At 37.4% G+C, this 20699-nt stretch overlaps 1 protein-coding gene across 2 annotated transcripts in view; it reads right to left on the reverse strand.

Annotated features, from left to right (window-relative positions):
- ADGRL2 (adhesion G protein-coupled receptor L2) overlaps window positions 1-20699 on the reverse strand; it is a 594604-nt gene that overhangs the window by 267030 nt on the left and 306875 nt on the right. The window contains exon 1 of one of the 2 annotated variants that reach the window (XM_054691649.1): window positions 5192-5280. The exons of the other annotated variant lie outside the window; for it this stretch is intronic. The gene's annotated coding sequence lies outside the window, so the exon portion shown is untranslated. Of the gene's footprint in view, window positions 1-5191; window positions 5281-20699 lie in introns of those variants that run through there. 2 annotated transcript variants of the gene reach the window in all.

A 20699-nucleotide genomic window follows, 5' to 3' on the forward strand; every position in this document is an offset into this window, starting at 1 on the left:
ATCTTAGAGGAACATCTGATTTTTTTTTTTTTTTTTTTGGTGGGAACCTTGCCGGTGGCCGGGGATTGAACTGGTGCTGCAGAGGCTGCGGGCAGCCTCACAACCCAGCACTCAACCGCTGTGCCACCAGGGGAGGCCCGGAACATCTGATTATTTTGATTAAAAGAATTGCCAAAATTCAGCTATACTCTCTTTTGAACAATAAAAATAAATTAGCTTGCTTGGAACCACTTCGTTCTTAGTGATCACATATATTGATTCTTAATAGTCACTGCCATCTTCTCAAAATGTTCACTTTGCTTCTCTTTTTTTGGTTCATTTCCCATGATGGGAAGGTTCTTTTGAGTACAACAGTGAAAAAAGAGAGGGCTAAATTGAAAAAAAAAAAAAAAGAGGTACTGTCTTAAAAAATAGAATGCTTTATAAACAATTTCTTAGTCTGGGAAACAAGAACTGGAAATGAGGAGAAAGAAAGAGGTCTAAAAAGTGTCGTGTTGCCCAAGATCATGGCAGAAAACCCAAAATGCAACAGAGGAATAGAGACAGAAATTCTGAAGCTGTTCACACTCAAATCTCATAGCTGCCTTCGTGCCATGCTAGCCCAAGAGATGACACACAAATGACAACATAACACAGGATTTTTTTCTTCAAGATGAAGTTGTGGAGGATGATACCAATTTTGTAAAATGAAAAATATCATTAGAAGAGTAAATAGCTTTTATTTGGTAATGTATCATTTCCATTTGAGTGAAATAGAAAAATAATAAAGTTCCTTATCTTTCATAATATTCTATTGTTATGACTTTTCATTAATTGTACTTTGATTATACTGTATTTTTTAAAGAATTATATATTAATTCTTTTCTAGTATAGTTAATGCTTTTATTGCATAGAATCTCCCAAGATTATTTCTAGCAGATGAGTATGAATGAAAGGGAGATATATTACCAAAAGTCTGTAGAGTCCCACAAATGTAAGAAAAAATTTAAATGTTACTTTATTCTACCTAGAAAAGACTAAAGCATAAGTTTTATATGAATTTAAAAGAAATAAGAAAAGAATTAGCAGGAAATTAAGACTTTTGGAGATTCTTTTTAAAGGAATTTGTGTGTTTACATCGATTTTTTTTCTGTTTCTAAAATATTCTCAATACAATAAAGGTTGATTAATAAAAATGATTCTGAGGGAGAATGTAAAATAATTTATATAGTATTAAAAGAAGTGTAGGTAAGTATGTGCATATGTATGTAATAAAATTTAAGATCCACAATTTAAATCAATGTTTGAAAGTAAATTGATAAGAATGGTTCTTTTTTGGTAATATACAGTATTAAAAGCATCAGCACAGTAGTATTATGCTAATGCATTATGGCTGCAAGATGAACCTTGCTGAAAAATTCAAGAAACTGAATACTGAGCAGTTAGTTGCAGAAGGGTAATTATGGGACCTGGTCTGATTTCATTATCTAAGATGAGTGAGAATAACATGCAAAGCTGAAACATAAATGATGCAAGACATATTAACTATAAGATTTCTTTTTTGTTTTAATTATCTAAGTTTTCATTAATAAGTGCTTTGAAATATATAACCCCCTTTATTAATGCTGGCTCTTTCAAAGAAACTGCAACATGGGCTTATATTATATTATAATAATTCTAATAGCTAACTTTTGCCACTGTTGTGCTAAGAATTTTTTATACAGTATCTCATTCATTACTACCTCAACTCTATTATCTTCTTTTAACATAGGAAGAATCTGAGGTACAAAGAAGCTAAACTATGTGTCCAGTGTCACTGTTAGTAAGTTATTGAGCCAGGATGAAACTAAGGTAGAATCTGTTAGACTGTCTACTTCTATTCATTCTTTTGCATCTACTGGGGTGCTTTCTTTATGCATCCAGTGTATTCTTAAGTGGTTTTCATGTGATTTTTCCCTAATGAAGGAGAAGTCTATGTTCCTAATTTATTTTGTAGTGACAAGCAGTCTTCGATATCTTATCCAAAGTGAGTGCGAAATATACTTGTATCCATAGGACTCAGCTCAAGGATCAATTTCTTTAGGGAACTTATGGTGGTTTCATTGAGTAGAAATGACTGTTGTCTCTTTTCTATGCCCCATAACCTGTTCAAATAGATGCCTATGTATGCCCAAAATATCCACTCCTCCTATTTATTTGCATATCTACTTATCTCTAGGGCCTTGCTTGGTTTTGGGACACAGTATATGTTAAAGAACATTTATAGAATGAATCAATAACTGGTACTAGTCCTTGTCTTTTCTGTATCATTTTTTGACACATAATTTTCCCTGCCAGGCATCAATTTGTCTCCTGCTGGGGAAAAGCAGTATACTGCTTTCTCTGGACTTTAAATTAATGTTTCCCCTAAAATGATAAAGAAACAAGAATTTCTCTACTCAAACAAGGAGCAATTTTGATAAATAAATAAGTTTAAAATGCTGAATCAACCAGCTTTGTGTTGGATTACCTCAGAGAGAAGTTGCCAAAAGTTTACCCATATTGCCTGAAATAGGTGTGACAATGTTATTCTCTAATATCTTTATTATTAAATAATCTGACCCACAGTCTAAACAGAAGGAAGCTGTAATGTTTCCACTCCAACATAAACCAGAGAAAAAAAGTAAGTCAAGTGCAGACTAATGTGTTGGCATAAATTCTCTATATCCTGTCTTCATTAACTCATCTGACATTTACAACAGAATGAATAAAAGGCTGAATAAATGATGACTTGGGGAGAGGAGGAAAGTTGCCAGTGGGCTATCAGATGACTGCAGAGAGTAGAGGAGCTTTGCGTGGAGTACTAGGATTAAGGTTCAGTCAAGATAGGGAGAGTGGGTGGCCTTCCTGGTGGCTCAAGGGGTTAAGACGCAAACTATGAAACTATCTGCAGCCACTGCAGCACAAGTTCAATCCCCGGCCAGGGAGCTACCCACATGGCGCAGCAGACCTCTCCTGACTTGCTTGCTGCTCCCCTTAGCAGTGTATTTCAGTCAATCTACCTATTCTGTTCCCTACTCTGTGTCTGGTGAGTCCTCTCACCCCTGACACCTCTGGCCTGTACCCCAGTTCTTCTATGCATAAAAAAATAAATCTTAAAAGAAAAAAGAGAGAGAGAGGGAGAGCGGCAAGTATACACTATGAAAAGCATGAGGAATGACACCAACCCCTCAGGGGCAGGGAGGTCACAGGACTTGTGAGCAACTGTGAGAAGTTTGGTGAAGAAGAAAACTCCTGGAGGAGAGGAGTGAAGAATGTGCTTTCACAGTCCAATGTGAAGGTTTTGTGGTTAAAGAACACAATAGTTGACATAAAGGCTAGACCTACTTCTGTCATGACTTCAAGGCATGGACTTCTGAAGTCCTTTTATACCAGGAGTCCAAAAATCACTCCCAATGCCAACAGAGTCCACACAAATAATGATGAATGAGTGAAAAGACTGGGCAGAAAGCAAAAGGAAGTACTATTGTATTGCCATGAGCAATATGGGCCCAGTGCTATCCAAAGGTACCACAACTTTGAATTTTTCTAGATAAATCAGATATCCATATTTTAATGTCAAGTCTCCAATTTTTAAGGTATTGTCAACTAATTTAACATTACTATCTAAATACTCTAACATCTAATAATAATGTCTAATAGCTAATATTATGTTAATATTAATATCTAAATATATGTTAATAGCTAAATATTATGCTGGCAAAAACATATTTGTTACCACCCAACAAACCCTGATTTTAACTTTCTATTCTATAAAATGACTTGATAATACTTGCTCTATCTTCATCAAGAGATTATTAAAAAGATCAAATCATTTATACTTAGAAAATTATAATGTGTTATGGCAATTTAAATATCATTTATATTATAAATAATGCTGCCAATTCTCATTTTTTCTTTCCTTTTTTAAAGATTTTTTAAAAATTTATTTATGCATACAAGAATTGGGGTGCAGGCCAGAGGTACAGGGGGTGAGAGGATTCAGATTCTGTATTTCAGATATGCTGAAATACACTGCTGAGGGGAGCGGGGTGGGGGATGGGGCAAGACGGGAGAGGTCTGCTCCTGCCATGTGGCCCTATGGGTTAGCTGGAGGGTGTGGTGGGGAGGTAGGGGCACTGTGCCTGGAGATAGCTTGATAGCACTGAGACTTTAACCCCTGCCCCACCAGGGAGGCCCAATTCTCATTTTTCAACAAGGAGATTTGTATCTCCTTACTCTTCCTCACCTCATTTTTGTTTAACAGTAATCCAAATAAGAACATGCCCTACCATAGCCTGACCTCAAAGGAACCAGTTCAGCACAGCTCACTGCTGGAAGAAGAGCAGTTGGTCTCTCTGTTATCACAACCGATTCAAGTTATTTGAGTATTGGCTCTTCCTTTGTCTGTAGTATGAGTATAAATAATTTTAAAATAGTTTATCTAATTTGATTATAATATATAAATAAAAGTCATTTTGACTCAGCCAACATAACTCTGGATAATCAAAAGTCTACAAGAGACAAGTGAGTAGACATTACCTAAACATATTGGTATGAGCTATCAAAATATCCTCTATTTTTAAATTATTATTTCTCTTCTACAAAGTAGAGATTCTTGTCATGTACTTGCAGAGCTTTTGGCTATAGTTATGTTTGTCCTTACCTAATTTGTAGGCTAAGGAAAACAAAAAACAAAAAACAAGCATCACGGATACTAATGAATACTGAAGACAGATTTTAAAACTAAAGATAACAATCAGATTGGCAGGCCTTCCCATTTGAAGTTGCAGAATCTCTTTCTTTCGCTTTAAATCTTTAGACAGGATTTATCTCATTTGTCTGAGATGATTTTAGTGTGGTTCTGCCAGTGACCTCTCAAATTTTCTGTATACGTCCTTGTACTGGTTGAGAGGTCTGTGCAATTTTCATGGAATGTATTCAGATTCACTGTGACATGTGTTTTTTTTTTTTTTAAGAAACCAAAAATCTCATAAGAATCTCATAAATTTTACCCTGCTGCTGATAGGAACTTCTTCAGAAGCAGCACCAGAACAAGCGGGTCTTCTTAAGTGCTTCTGTAAAGACTTTATTTCAGCAGCTGTGGTTGAGGCTTCTGCTGCAGGCAGCCCAATAAGGTTTAGATTAAAAACGGGAAATAAAGCTCTTGAAGTACAGTTCTGAATGTACCTACCAGCAAGAGTGAAATGAATCACATGTTTCCTGTAGGTGACATTTCACTCTATGACTTAAGGAATCTCAGCAGGAAAAGTGTAGGTTTGCCTAGAGAGAAGTGTAGGAAAAATTCACAAAGATGAGAAACTTAGAAACTAGGAAGGAAGGTTATTAATTCTGTCATTTTAAACTAGAAATATTAGCAAAAAACTGAGCCCTCTGTATAGACAGCCAAAACACCCTTTCCATACTTTTCTGGGAAAAGTGATGCAATTTCATTTCATCCTCTCCAAGACAGTCCTGGATTTCTTGATGACTAGTAGAAGTTGGGGGCTTAAGTTTACATTTTTAAAAAAGATTATCTATTTATGCATATAAGAACTGGGGTGTAAGCCAGAAATGCGGAGGGGTGATAGGATTCACCAGAGACAGTAGGGAGCAGAACAGACAGATCCACTGAAATACATTGCTGAAGGGAGCAGCAGGTAGGTGAGACAGGGGAGGTCTGCTGTGCCATGTGGGTCACCTCCCTGGCTGGGGATCAAACTTGTGCTGCAGTGGCTGTGGATAGCTTCAGAGTGCTGTGTCTTAATCCCTTGCACCACCAGGGAGGCCCCTGAAGTTTACATTTTGGTTTTTTTTTTTTAAAGATTTATTTATTTATGCATACATGAGCTGGGATACAGGCCAGAGGTGAAAGGGGTGAGAAGATTCACCAGAGAGAGAATGGGGAACAGAACAGGCAGACTGACTAAAATATACTGCTGAGGGGAGCAGGAGGCGAGACAGGAGAGGTCTATTGCGCCATGTGGGTAGCTCCCTGGCCAGCCGGGGATTGAACTCATGCTGCAGAGGCTGCAGATTGTTTCATCATGCTGTGCTTAACCCCTGTGCCACCAGGGAGGCCCTGAAGCTCACATTTTGAAAGAGGCTAACTGCAAACTGAATATTAAGAAGTTCTGATCTATGACACCTGCTATTGTTAGCCTGGCTCACAGAGAGAGAAAATTAGAATACTTCCTATTCCTGCTCTATTTTAACTTATTTCCCTTCTTAAGTAGAGTGAAGTTAAAAGAGCCTCAGATGTTGAGCAATGGAAGAAAGGAAGAGTGTCTGAATTTCAGGTATCTACAAGAGATAGCTATCCAAAGATTAAGGTTTTATCAGGGAAAACAGAAGGGCATTTTGTTTGTGAAAACTCCAGTAGGGCCATATCCTCAAGTGTGTTGCAAAATCATAATCTGATAGTGCTTTAGGGAATGTGCAGATCAAATCAGTTAAAAATACTTAGACTAAGTCAAACCAATCAGTTTTTGCTTGCCGGTTGATAACCTTTCCTTCCATTCCACCCTGGAAGCCACTTCTAAAGTTCCACCCTCTATTCTGTCACCCACACGGCCCCTCTACAGCCACGTCTGTAGGTGGGTGGAATGGGATGGCAGAGCAAACAGGTTTGGGTGTGGCTTTGTTCTTGTCATATTTTCAAAGGGTCAGAGTGATTTGCTTTTAACTTTTTGCATTTATATCTCAAAATGAGGATGTGCAATATGTTTTGGAAATCTGAGGCTTCATATAACAATGTCCCCTTTTGCGAACTGATCAGTTGATTGAGTTTCTTTTCCTAGAAGATTGTCTACCAAGGATCTGGAAACTTCTTAAAGGGGAGATTGTATCATGCATTTCTGAAATCCAGAAGTACCTTAAATGTAATAGATGTTTAGCAAATCTATATTGAAAGAAGGAATAAATCTTAGAGATTTAATATCCTCTTAGTTGGACATTTAGCATAGTAACAGATTAGAGATAAGAAAAGAATTATGATATCCCAGGGAAAGTAACTAGGTAGACTCAGAGTGTAAAACCTCCTAAGTGAGACTAAGATTCAGTCTATGAGGAAAGCTGGCAAGTACTACATCTTAATTATATTCTTTAGTCAAAGTAAACTGCTGTATTTCCTTTACATTAAAGGCAGTAATTGAAACCATTCTGCATAAAGTGATAATTTTATGATTTGGGGGTTTACATATCCTTTTGGGAATCCAAAGAATGATATTGACTCTCTCCCAAGGAGAAAAATACTGTGCATCCATATTTATTTTAAAAAAATGAGAAACTTTGTCATAAACATTCTGAAGTACATCCATGGACATACGTGTATCCCAGGTTAAGAACTTTCCCAAAGGCACAGCCCTTGAATGGTGACCTTCAAGGTCCAGAAGAGGGCTTATAAGAAAAGGTTTATTTTAAGGATCAGAACAATAGACTTCTATGCAGCATAATCACAAATTCCATCCATTCCAAGACACTGAATAAAAAAAAAAAAAAGCACATAGAACTGCCCCCTCTCTGTGGAGGTAATGGAATTTTCATGCACACCCCATGGGGTGGAAGGATTCAAAGGCACTTGTTTAAGCCAGATGACAAGCGGTGGTATTATGGTCTTCACATCACACTGTCCTCACATCCAGAGAGATACACACAGTAGGTTCACTGTGCTGAATCACAGTAAACAACAAAGGTGTGGAGTTTGTGCCCTGGATGCTTAGCAAAGCTCACAATATTTTCTAAACAAATTAAAGAGAAATTAGTGTCATTAATCACTCTCTCATTCTTTAAAATGTTTTTTCCTCAAACCAAAAATTTAAGCTGATTACCGGTCATTCCCTGAGATTCAAAGGCCTGAGAAGAACATGTAAAGGAAACCAATCTGCATCTCAGTGGTCCTTTCTGACCCCTGAACCCCCTCTTCCCAGCAACTGCTTCCTTCCCCTAATAGTTTCCTCCTTGCAAATGCAGAAAAAAAAAAAATTGAACTTTCTCACTGAGCCAACTTCAGATTGCCAAACTAGAATCTGGAAGGTTGCTTTTTAAAATGCTTTTGTAGCCAAACAGATGTAGTTCTAAATTTTACTTCACTTCATTCACTGGCTTCTTCTCCACTATATTTAGGATTCATTGCTCATTTTCTTATCATTTTCCATTTCATTGCTTTTGTTTCACATTTGAGTAACTGTAGGTCAAACATACTCCATACTATTCTGTTAAAGACATGTTAAAATCAAATAGAAACTGTATGATTAACGATATGAATCATCTGTTTTTTAAAAACAGGAAAGTAAACAAGTACTTGGCAAAGCCCCACCTGCTTTGCTGCTGTTGTGGTGCTGTGTGTATCAGGAGGAAAACAATTCCCCCTTCTCAAGGCTGAACTAAAATTAGGCTCCACCTGCAAGATGTTAATGAAAACTTACACAGCTGCATTCCAGAAACAAGTTACCCAGATTGCTTTTGGAAAGCACTGTGTAAAAGCAAACTTGTTAGCACTTTGCCTAATTCCCAAAATGTAGTATTAATTTTAATGGCAATTATTAGCACAATAACCAACTGATAAGTAATCTCAAAATAGATCCAATATTATCAAATAGGAAATACACTGTAATTTTATCCACACATCCTGCTGGGTTTAACCCCTTACCCATGAATGCACGCTTCCTGTCTCCTTTTTGGCACTTGCTTTCAAACTGAAGATGTGAGAACAAGTGAAGTCACTGGAAGGGGTCCCAAATAGTTCCAGTTTGCAAAGGGAGCTCCCCTTATTTGCTGCTAATGGGAAGAAGAATGGGAAGCATATGCTTCCTCTGCCCTTGATCCCTTTTACAGATTCTCAAGCTTTCTTTGGAAGAGAAGCCTCAAATCAAAACCAAATCACATCAGACCCACATCTACCCTTTTCTTTTAGATTTAAGATACAGTGGCAGCTCATGAATTCTCATCAGAGAAGGTGATTTCCAGGTCAAGTTTTCACAGCTCTGTCCTATAGACCAAAGGGCTTAGTTTTGATGCCCATCACTTTTCCAGATTATACTACAGTGCTTATAGTCAGAGAGAAAGAAGTTATAATTTAATTATTTACTAAATTATGTATGTCAAAAAGTTAAAAAAGCTGCCATTTGGAGATAAAGAATCTCTGCCTTTTAAAAATCCCAGGCTTGGGAAAAAAATCCTCTGAATCATTTCCTTTACTTGGAATTTAGTCTTATCAAAGGAGCAGGAAAAGCCTGCAGTTGTTTGGATTTGATCTATGTTCCAATATTGCATACATCCTATAGATTCTTAATAGTTTCACTTTTACACCTTCTTAAAGGCTCTTTGACACAATTTAAAAAAATTGTTCAGAAGTCAAATAAGCCCAATTAGATCTTGAGCAGCAAATTCAGTATCTGGTAGAAATGAATAGTGAAGAAAATAGCAATGTTAACAAGTAGGAGGCTGCCTTTCATTACCCTATCTGATTTCATTAGCCTAATTCACACTTATTAATTATTGGTCTGATGAAATCATCAATGTAAGTATGCCAGCCTCATGATGGTTTCATTTGGGGACTATTCAGCCTTTTTCAAGACTTCTACAATACCCTCAAATGATATTCCTGCTTCATTTTCATTTCAGGCTGCTGCCCTACTCAATAAATGCATCTGAACCACCTATGAAAGCAACACTGCCAGAATAAACATTTTGTTTACTACACAGCTCTACTTGCAACTGTCAACAAAGAAATATAAAAGGAGATTTAAGTTTTCATTCCTAGATAGTGAACTCCTGTGTGTTTCTACAATGCAGGTCATTACAGACTCGGCTGCCCCCCGAGACCGAGCAATTCGCGTGCGCGTGGTAACAATGGGCTGCGGGTCTGGCGGTGTGGGAGTGGACTGCGCGGCTTAGATAAGTTTCATTCACTGTAGGAGCCCAAGGGAACAGTGCATCAAGGCAGCTGCACTGCCTCGGTTCATGGTGTAACTTTACACTATTTTCCCTTTAAGTCGCTACTAATCCCTTGGGTTTACATGTTTTTTTGGGGCTACATCAGAGAAAAGCAGTGTGAAATTGCCTGAAAGCCTCCTTATAAATAAGACTTACGATATAGACCAGCTCTGTTGATGAAAAGACTGAGAGAAATGCCCTGGAGGGTCCCCAAGAACCATTTCACAAGGCTCCCACAGTGATTTTTTTTGGTCTCTATCTAATGACTGCTAAGAAAAAGTTACTAACTAGGTTGAAATCTCACTGTCCCCAAATTCAGTAGGAAAGAGTCTCAGCATTAATATAATCCTGTCTATGTATTTATTAACCAATAATGCTTGTTTAAACTTGATCTTCTCTTTCCAGACTATATCTTACCTTTTTTGACAGGAGAAAGAGAAAGCAAAATGAGCAAGAAACCTGGGACATCAGAGACTGGAAACTAAACTAAGATTCCAGAATCTCTAAACTGTGTACCAGGCACTAGTGTGGATCATTCATACGCTTCATCGCCTATTAATTCTTAGGTCAATTCTTTGAAGTGTTACTGTTCCATTTTTTAAATGAGGAAACTGAGGCTAGTAAATGGCAGAACCATTCATTTAGCATGGGTGTGCCTTACTTAAAAAAAAAAAATCTTGATTTTTCTCTTGCTTCCAACCAGAAAAGTTGGAGGAAGTGACCCTAGCTGGAAAGATGAGGAGAGATAATAGGAAAACACTTTTCCTTCTTTATTGCCTTGGGCTCTTCCTTATCACCAGTGGATCACTCAGTTCCACTCTTATGCTTCTGGAAATTGACCTGACCTTCTACCTATTCCTTTCATGAAAACATTAACTTCTCGTACACCTCCTAATTCCTTACACTTCCTTCTTCCCAGCTCCCCCTGCTCCTTTCGGTTTTCCTACTCTCTAAATCCTCCTACAAACAGCCATTTGGAAACAATTTCGAGGTCCACCTACTTTCCTGTGCATCTGTCTTTTGTAATGTAGAGGTTTGGGACTGTGTTTTCCACTTGTCATGTTTATGCCTCATGCTCTGTGGGTGCCTAATAAATGCTGAATAATAATAGCAGCTTTATGACAGTGCAGAACTAGAAACACAGGTTCTCCTATTTAGTATTTCATCATCAGCAAGGAACATTTATTTGCTGTCACTCTGGTAGGCACTAAATGAAGTTAATTACTGAAGCCAGTACTGAAATTAATATTCTGAGATATTTTACTTTCTTCTATTTTCTTACCAAAAAGAAAAAAAAAAATGGGGCCACTGCTGGGCCTTCTCATTAAATCCACAGCATCCTGAAGATAACGGCTAGTACTTTTTGTAGAAAGAGGAACCAAGGTACCATATGCTGATTTAAAAGCCCTTCAAGAGTCAGCCATATACAACATCCATATATACATATCAGCATGCATGCAAAGGGAAAGAGTGGACTATCTAAAATTTATATTTTCTGAGAATCACAAAAATGTGTCTGTGTCCATGCTGTGTCTAAATGAGCAGAATAAGTTGAGACACTTAAACTTGATAATTTAAGCCAAAGATATGTTTGCTTGTAATATCATTATAATTGATTCCAAAAGGTTATTGATGGGTTTTTTGTTTGTTTTGGTAGAGTTCCATAATAATGATATAGTTCCATTACTTTTGCTCCCCTGTGTGGACAGACACTACAAATATACTATAAAAATGAAAGACCACTTGCAAATTTGGGGCATATTCATGAGCAGACCCATCACAATGTCATCAATTTGATGTTGTTATTCTCAATAATTAATTCAGTAAATAGCAAATACTGCCATATCCAAACTATACAGAAGAGCTCACAGTCCAGCGTAGGGATACACATGTAAGCAAGTAATTAATAAAATATGGTGTAATATAATGTAAATAAGTGCTACAGGAATGATAAATTCTTCCCATGTGCGCTGAGAAGGCGACATGTGGGATGTGACATTTCAGTTGTGTCTCAAAGATGAATAGTTGTTCTCTATGAGAGGGTGGGAAATATATATCACAGCAAAGGAAACAGCAAGTAGAACAACAGAAGTCCAGGGAGAAAGATAGAATTGTGTGTCTAATACATTGAGTATGTGATGAGAAATAGTAGTAGAAGGTGACTTTGAACTACCTAATGATGGAGGCCCTTGTGTATCCCTCTAGGGAGATTAAATTATGTTTTATGGGCATTGGAACATTATAAGAGTTTTAAACAGAAAGATGTTATGATTATATTTAGTCTCTAGAAAGAGCTCTCAATATAAAAAAATGGGTTGGCTATAGTGAGTCTGTAGGTAAGGGTGAATCGCACAGCCATTATTTTGGTCAAGGCCTAAGGTAATGAGGGTCTTTACAAGGCAAATGCAAGAAAGAAAATGTAATTAAGAGATATTTATGAGGGAGAATGATAGGACTAGATAACTAATAGGACATGTGTGAGAGGGAAGTCAACTTTACAATTTTCTAGATGGTGGTGCTCTTATAGGGGTATATTGCATTATGTTGCACTCTAAATAGTTCGAGAACTGTACTGAGTTATTTTCTTATGTTAATTTATTCAAATCTTATGATAATAATGTGACATAAACAATAAGCACATTTATCTCTATTTTATATGAAACTCGGGAAGCTTGAGACAGTTGCTGAATGTCACAACTAGAACACAATGGAGTCAAGTTTTGAAGCAGAGTCTTACAAAAAGCCAGAGCGTTCTTCACACATTTCCACAGTCTTAAGTTAACACTTAAGAAATTCCCCTGCTAGGGCCTCCCTGATGGCGCAAGGGGTTAAGTCTCAGCACTAAGAAGATATCAGCAGCCACTGCAGCACAAGTTGGATCCCCAGCCAGGGAGGTGACCCACAAGGCCCGGCAGACCTCTTCTGTCTTGCCCGCTGCTCCCCTCAGCAGTGTATTTCAGTAGATCTGCCTGTTCTGCTCCCCACTCTGGTGAATCGTTTTACCCTCTCCCCCTCACCCCTGGCCTACACCCCAGCTCTTGGATGCATAAAAAAGAAAATTAAAAAAAAAAGAAATTCCCCTGCTAAACCACTCAAGTGGAATTTGAATCAACATAAATAATAAATTTGATTAACGAGTGTTACGATAAATTCAAACCTTCATTTTAAATAAGAGCCTTAAATTATTTTATTCTGGTTAAATGCCTGGACAAATTTATTTGCTGCAAAAAATACCCTACACCTCCCCAAAAAAAATACCCCCAGTCCCCTAAAAAGAATTTAACTTATAGTTCTGTTAACTGGTTTGTAATAACAAAGATTGACATCTCTTGGCTAAGGAAAAGTCTTTGCTATGAAGGAGTCTGTCTGCTGGAGAAGATGCCTAACACATGAGTAGAATAATACAGGTTTTCAAATAGCTAATCGATTGATTTCAATTCGTTGGAGATTTGACTTTCAATTTTTCAATATTACTGATTCAAAACTTCGGAAAATATATTTTTGAATAAAAATATCTCTAAAATTAGCTGAGCAAATTTTCTTTTTTTCTAAAAAGCACAGTGGACTTTTATTACACAACAGGTTATTAGATGGGTTTTAACAAAAATAGATGTGCTTTTTCATGTTGAGGCCACTTAACCTTCCATTATTTCTACTTCTCAGAGTATCTCCTTTCAGTATGGTGGGTCCTGTATTCCCCAGTATTTGCTTTTGCTTTTGTGGTGATTTGAGAAAGTATTAGTTTGCATGAGCTATTTGCACCTGGTCTGAAATCTATAAAAGAGAACAGGATGAAAAAAAAAAAAAATGACATGGCCTCTAGCACTTTCTTCTTTCTTTTTTATTTTATTACATTTTTTAATTTTCATATGAAACATTTTCCTGCAAGGATCTTCTATATACAGTTGGAGGATGCTTTTGATATGTAGATCAAGCAAAATGGTAAATACATAGCCCTCTCTTTTCAAACATTCCCTTATTCTACAATGTGCCTGTAGTGTCACTTTCTTTGATTTCCATGAGGCCTGCCCTTGGGTTTGTATTGTAACTTAGTATCTTTCCATTGTCCCTTACCACAAAAATTCCTTTTAAGAAACTACATTCAGAATTTAATCCTTCAAGCCTTCACTCTTTTTTCTCCTTCTTCCTTCTGGAAGATTTAGTAACTTAGTCTTTGCTTTGATTTTTCTTTCTTTGACTTTGAGGGTTCTCACTTTCTTTCCTAATTGTTACAATCTGGTGTCCCCTTTTGCTTGTAAGTAAACAAAAACAGAAACAATTGGTGAAGAAACACACTATCCCCAGCGCGTATGCCTGACTGGCTGATGGATGACAAGTTCTGGCTCTAGGGAATGAGATCTTTCCAACACACAGTGAAAGTACTTTACATGCCTCAGAGTCCTCAAACCAACCTAGGTAGGTCTTGTTATCATTTCTACTGTTTCAAATTAGGGAATCAAATCTAAAAGACATTAGTGTCTTTCTCAAGGTCATTCAATTACTGAGTGATAGAATTGGTCCCTAAATCCAAGTTTTGTTTTGCTTTTTTACTTTAGTGCTTGAATTTAAATTACTAATTTATATTTTTCATGTGAAAGTCTTAATGCCATTGTAAAAGAATTTCCTGGATTGGAAGTGTAAATTATCATTACCATTTCTTGAGTTTGAATACTTCAGAGAATGTATTTCCTCTGATGCCTGTGGACTTAACAATCTCTAAAAAAAGGAAAAATGGAAAAGTTGCCAAAGTCACCCATTAAAAGAAAAAGGAATGCAGAAAAGAAAATATATAAACATATTTTTATTGCAAGAAATTAAGTTAAAACCTGGGCCAGAGGATAAGTCTTATTTAAGTCTGGCTCTGATTTTCTATTGGCCCATCTTATTTAGTTTCCTGTAATAGTGAACATGATATAGAAATAAGCAGTAGGTATGTTCATTATTACGTGTTTGGTTAATATGCTATTTTGCAAAAAAAAAAAAATGCTATTTTGAATACAGATGAAGGTACTTTGACATACCAGCAAAACACATTCTATGGACTGTATATTAAGGACTATATATTAATTATTTTGAAGGAAACAGAGGTAAGTGCTGCATGAAATTGTACAAATAAGGAAACCACCATTAAATATTTTAAAATTTCTATGTTAAAGAGAGAATGATGAAGCACAAAATGATTTTAAATGCAGTTTTATTTTATCTAATTGCATTTAAATGTTACTTTTTGAAATATTGCCTGGGCCCTAATCATTACTAAAAATCATTTTTTTAATGTTATTTTCTTTTTTTTTTTTAAGATTTATTTATTTTTATTTATACAAGCACTGGGTACAGTCAGAAGCGTGGGAGGGTGAGAGAATTCACCAGAGCCAGAGCAGGGAGCAGAGCAGGCAGAAGCACCGAAGTACACTGCTGAGGGGAGCAGAGGGCGGCAGGAGAGGTCTGCGCGCCATGTGGGACCCTCCTCCAGTGGCCGGGGAGCAGCCGGGGATCGAACCGGCGCTACAGAGGCTGCGCCGGCAGCTTTGCAACCCAGCGCTCAACCGCTGCGCCACCGGGGAGGCCCCTAAAAATCATTTTTACACAGGTCATTTTTTAAAATGTTGTGATGATTTGGTGATCTTACTGCATAAAGTGGAAACCCCACAATGCATTTACCCATAGTCACTCACATTATACAAATTCAGTTGAAATATTTTATAGCTAACTTATCTCAATAATTAAGAAACACTGGGTTAGGCTCTTTTGGAAAAAACAACAACAACAACAGACATTCTGGGTCTCCCTGGTGGAGCAAGGGGTTAAGACACAACCTGTGAAGTTATCAACAGCCCCTGCAGCGCAAGTTTGATCCCTGATCAGGGAGCTACCCATATACTGCAGTAGACCTCTCCTGACTCGCCCGCTGCTCCCCTCACCTGTGTATTTCAGTCAATCTGCCTGTTCTATTCCCCACTCTGTCTCTGGTGAGTCCTCTCATTTCCCACACCTCTCTCCTGTACCCCAGTTCTTGTATGCATAAATAAATAAATCTTAAAAAAAAAAAAAAGACATTCTGTCTGTTCCCCGGGAGCTCACTTTCTGAGAGCACACATATCTAGTTGTGCCCATGAAGACAAATTACTAGATCTGCATAAATTTTATTGTCAGAGTACAGAAGAGCAAGAGAGTAATTCTCACTAGAGGGGTACAGGCTTCCTGGCAAAGAAGGAATTTTACTGCATCTTTGAAAATGGATAGGATTTTGAGAGAAAGGTATGACTCTGAAGACAAATATTTGTTACATTAAGATCAAATAGAATTCCTCTCTGTAAGTGTGCCTTTTGTCTCTGGAAAAAAATAAACGTCATTTTCTTGTATAAGGTATGTGCATCTTGAAATGAAAATTTTAAATGGTGGCTATTCTTTGTTGAAATGCCAGAAATAAGATACTGTTTTCTCATTATGTGAAATAAATAAGACTAAAAGCTGGAAAATTATAAAAGTCACTTGACTAAATGAGGCAAGCAAATAAATGCTTTCTAAAGGTCTTGACTCAGTGTACTCTTTCCCCGAGGCTAGTTGGAAGTAGTCCACAGTCACAATTGCTCCATCATATGGGTGGCCAGCCAATGTGGTGCCAGCAATAAAATGTATAATCAGCTTTCACGTGTTTTTGGACATTTGCAAATCACTTTGATCATAACTAACAAGAAAAATGCCATTTCAGTTAATAATCTATAAATTCTCAGGGGGAGGTTGACTAATACTCCAGAGAGTATTTCACATTTTATTTTTAAAATGTAGAATAACACTATCTAGAATTATATTTATCTTTAAAACATTAGTCAATTTTCCATTATGTAATCTTGGTTCAAAGTTAACATTTTAAATTATCATTTCCCAGAAATTCAGAATTCTCCATAATTGATAGCTAACTGCCTTTGAAAAAATATATAAATATATTAGATTTCATTTTATCTAGGTAAAGTGAAAAGTGGTAAGTTTTATGACAGCTTTCAAAATTGCTATTAGCTATGCAACCTGCAGTATCATTGTCCTTCTTCTGTTCAGTAAAAAGACAAATAATTATTACAGCAAAGGAGATACCTGAGTAAAATTTCTCTAAGCAAGTGTTTCTTTTTTTTAAGCTAGTGAAGATGTTCTTAAATATGTTCAATTCCATGCCATGGGACACAGTTCACACGAATAGTTAGAAGGGTAGCAATTGCAGCATCCATTGAAGAAAAAGGAACCTATAAGCACTTGTTAAGAACAGAAAATGGTTGAGAGAGGGATGTTTCAAAGATAATAGCTTTTAAAATATAATCCAAATCTCTTTTCTGCACCAGGAGACCTGTAGTCTTCTACTGACTCTAATGTTTCTTAGAAACCTATAGGGTTCTAGAAAGCTGCTAAAATACCACCTGAGGGCCTCCCTGGTGGTGCAAGGGATTAAGTCTCAGCACTATAAAGCTATAGCCAGCCACTGTGGCATGATTTCTAATCTGGCCAGGGAGATACCCACATGGCGCAGCAGACCTCTCCTGTCTTGTCCGTTACTCCCCTGTAGTGGAGTAGACCTGCCTTCTCTGCTTTTTACTCTGTCTCTGGTGAATGCTCTCACCTCCCGAGGCTCTGGCCTAGACCTCATTTCCTGTATGCATAAGTAAATAAAAATAAATCTTTAAAAAAATAAAACAACACCTGAAAACCCCATTCAAAGATAAGACATGGTGGCATCACTGCTGAAAGATGAATATGGAAGAGAAATAGATATGAAAGTTTGTTTTCTGGAATATCATCTGCAACATGAATCTCAAATAATGATAAATCTAACCCATAAAGTTACTTTATGCAACTTTGTGATTTTTCTTCACATACTAGTAAAACCTCCCATCTCAAAATAGTAGATTGTACATATATAAACACACACAAACAAAAACGATACGGGTAATACTCACGTAGGTCTTTCTACTGAACAGACAGCATCATGTGGGAACTTATTAGAACCTCAGAATGGGGAACCCCACCACAGCCTTATAGATTCAGAATCTGGATTTTAAAAGACCTAAATGATACTTGTGCACATTAAGTTTGAGACACACTGGCTTAGAAACAAGCCTTAAAATTTGCACAGTGCTCTCATCCCTAAAACACATGCTTCTTCAATTTCAAACCATTATGAAATTCCCCATTATCTAAGAAGTACAGTTTAGTGAGTGGTTAAGAGAAAGTCTTTCCAGCAATTCCTATCCAAATGGCTTAGAGCCCACTGTCAGGGCCAACTTGGGCCTGTTCCCTGGGTCAGTCTTCCCAAGGGTATGTCTGTCTAGTGTGGTGAGAAGGGGAGAAATGGAGGCTGAACAGTTTCTTGGTCAGCCAGTGCATCTTACAGAATGGAGTAGGAGGTGGAAGAAGGCAAGGTGGGTCCCAAGCCCAGACCTCTATTTGTGCTCTTTCCTATGTCTTACCTATGTTAGGGAGTATGTCATTATTTAAAAAACAATCCATGGGTCTCCCTGGTGGCGCAAGGGATTCAGCATGGCACCATGAAGCTATCCTCAGCACTGCAGCACCAGTTTGATCCCCGCCGGGGCCAGGGAGCTACCCACATGGCACAGCAGACCTTTCCTGTCTCACCCTCTGTTCCCCTCAGCAGTGTGCTTCGGTCAATCTGCCTGTTCTGTTCCCCACTCTGCTTCTGGTAAATCCTCTCACCCTCTGCACCTCTGGCCTGTACCCCAGTTCTTGTATGCATAAATAAATAAATCTTTAAAAAATAAAAATAAAAACAATCCATGGCTATAAAGTTGATAATTGTGAAATCAAGTCACTAGTCTCAGAAAAAAAAAATGCTTGCAATTTCTTCCACCCCTCCTTCTCCTGCCCTGGTTGGTGGGATAAAGGGTGCCGGTCCAGATGCCATGCCCTTCTCTTTCAGCTATGTTCTCTGCTTCCATTCACACTACCGCTAGTGTGGCAGCGCTGAGAGCTCTGTTTCCTTAGAGACTCACATCTACAACTCCTGCTTCCAGGCTTCATGCCAGAAGAGTCTGACAGTGACACAGAGGGCAGTGTGCTTTCCTAGATATACAAGCACAGCTCCAACTGCCGTCAGTGGGAGTTCTACAAATCAGATTGAGAGCAGAGCACAGTGTAGAATTGGAAATTTGTCCTCCAGGTAAGGCAGCATAAGTGTCCTAGTTATAGAAGAGTCACATTCCACAACTGAATAGCAAATACATTGAAAATTTAGCAAAGAATTTCCCCAAGTTCTGGAGGGAGAAGCTGGTGAAAATAAGTTTAAACTATAGTCATCAAAAGAATTTTTAAAACGTCTTAAATTAAGTAGTAACCTACTCAATTATCAAGAAGTCTTTTAAATTCCTGTCTCACCTCGTTAGGAGATTCCAAAAATAAACAAAATTCCCCGAACACTGTGCACTTTTCTTATATGTTAATCTCTTTATCTGGCCCCTTATGTGCCCCTCCTGCAGGTTTTAGTTATTTATTTTTTAAAGGTTTATTTATTTATGCATACAAGAACTGGGGTACAGGACAAAGGTGTAGAGGGGGTGGTGAGAGGATTCACCAGAGACAGAGTGGGGAACAGAACTGGCAGACTAACTGAAATACACTGCTGAGGGGAGCAGCGGGTGAGACAGGATGGGTCTGCTACACCATGTGGGTAGCTCCCTGGCCAGCAAGGGATTGAACTTGTTCTGCAGAGGCTGCAGGTAGCATCACAGTGCTGTGCTCAACCCCTTGCACCATCAAGGAGGCCCTGCAGGTTTTAGTTTAAATGAGAAGCCTTCTTAGATTAGCTTAGATACCTTCTTTGAAATGGAACATTTTTGCCTTACAGCAGATAATTAAATATTTAATTAATTGATTAATATCTTGGGCAATCTAATGGTTTGGGTAATCTAATATAATTCATATAATTAAATATTCGGGTAATTATGTTTTATGATGATCATTCCAGTGGATTGAAAGTTTTCTGAAGACAAGGGCCTTGTCTATCTAATTGTATGGCTGAAACACACTGGCCACTTGCTCATTGAATTTACATTTAATAGCCTAAACCTATATTCCCAAAGTTTTACAATAAAGCATATACACTGAGATTTAGAGGAAGTTACTGAGCCCTTACTCATACCTATTTACTGTTTAGACATAATCAAGTGAATTTTTTCCCCAAACCACAACAGAATCAAGTAGTAAGCTAAAAAAGGTGAACTTGATTGACAATTTCACAGAGCTAGAAGAAACAGCAGGGAAAAAAGAATTAAGAGAACATAACCATTTGGACTCATTATCTGGGGCAAAACCTTTGGAATCCCATAATTAATGTTGTTGATAATCTTGGTTTAAAAATCCAAATAAAAATTTATCTTGTATATGCTGCCTAAGAAGAAAAGAAAGAATATATCTTGGGAATTTTCTTTATAAATAAATTATCTAAGTGAGTTTGTAACATAATGAAAATGTACTTTAAGTTTATAGTGCACTTTTCTATACCTGGTTTTATTTGAACATTTTCGTAAAAATACAGGAAGGGGTAAGGTACAATTGGCAGGTATATTAGTTTATGTGGAACACCTCATTCCTTGGTGAAGCTGATGAATTAAGTGTTCCTGAAATTTTCTCACTAATATTATCAAAGGTATTTAGATATTAATTTTTCAGGTAATTTTAAAAACAGATTTATTTTATTTATTTATTCATACAAGAGCCGGGGTGTAGGCCAGGGTTACAGGAGGTGAGAGCATTCACCAGAG

This window comes from Talpa occidentalis, unplaced genomic scaffold, assembly GCF_014898055.3.
Source record: "Talpa occidentalis isolate TD23 unplaced genomic scaffold, MPIMG_talOcc4v2.1 talOcc4.9, whole genome shotgun sequence".
NCBI classification, from domain to species: domain Eukaryota; kingdom Metazoa; phylum Chordata; class Mammalia; order Eulipotyphla; family Talpidae; genus Talpa; species Talpa occidentalis.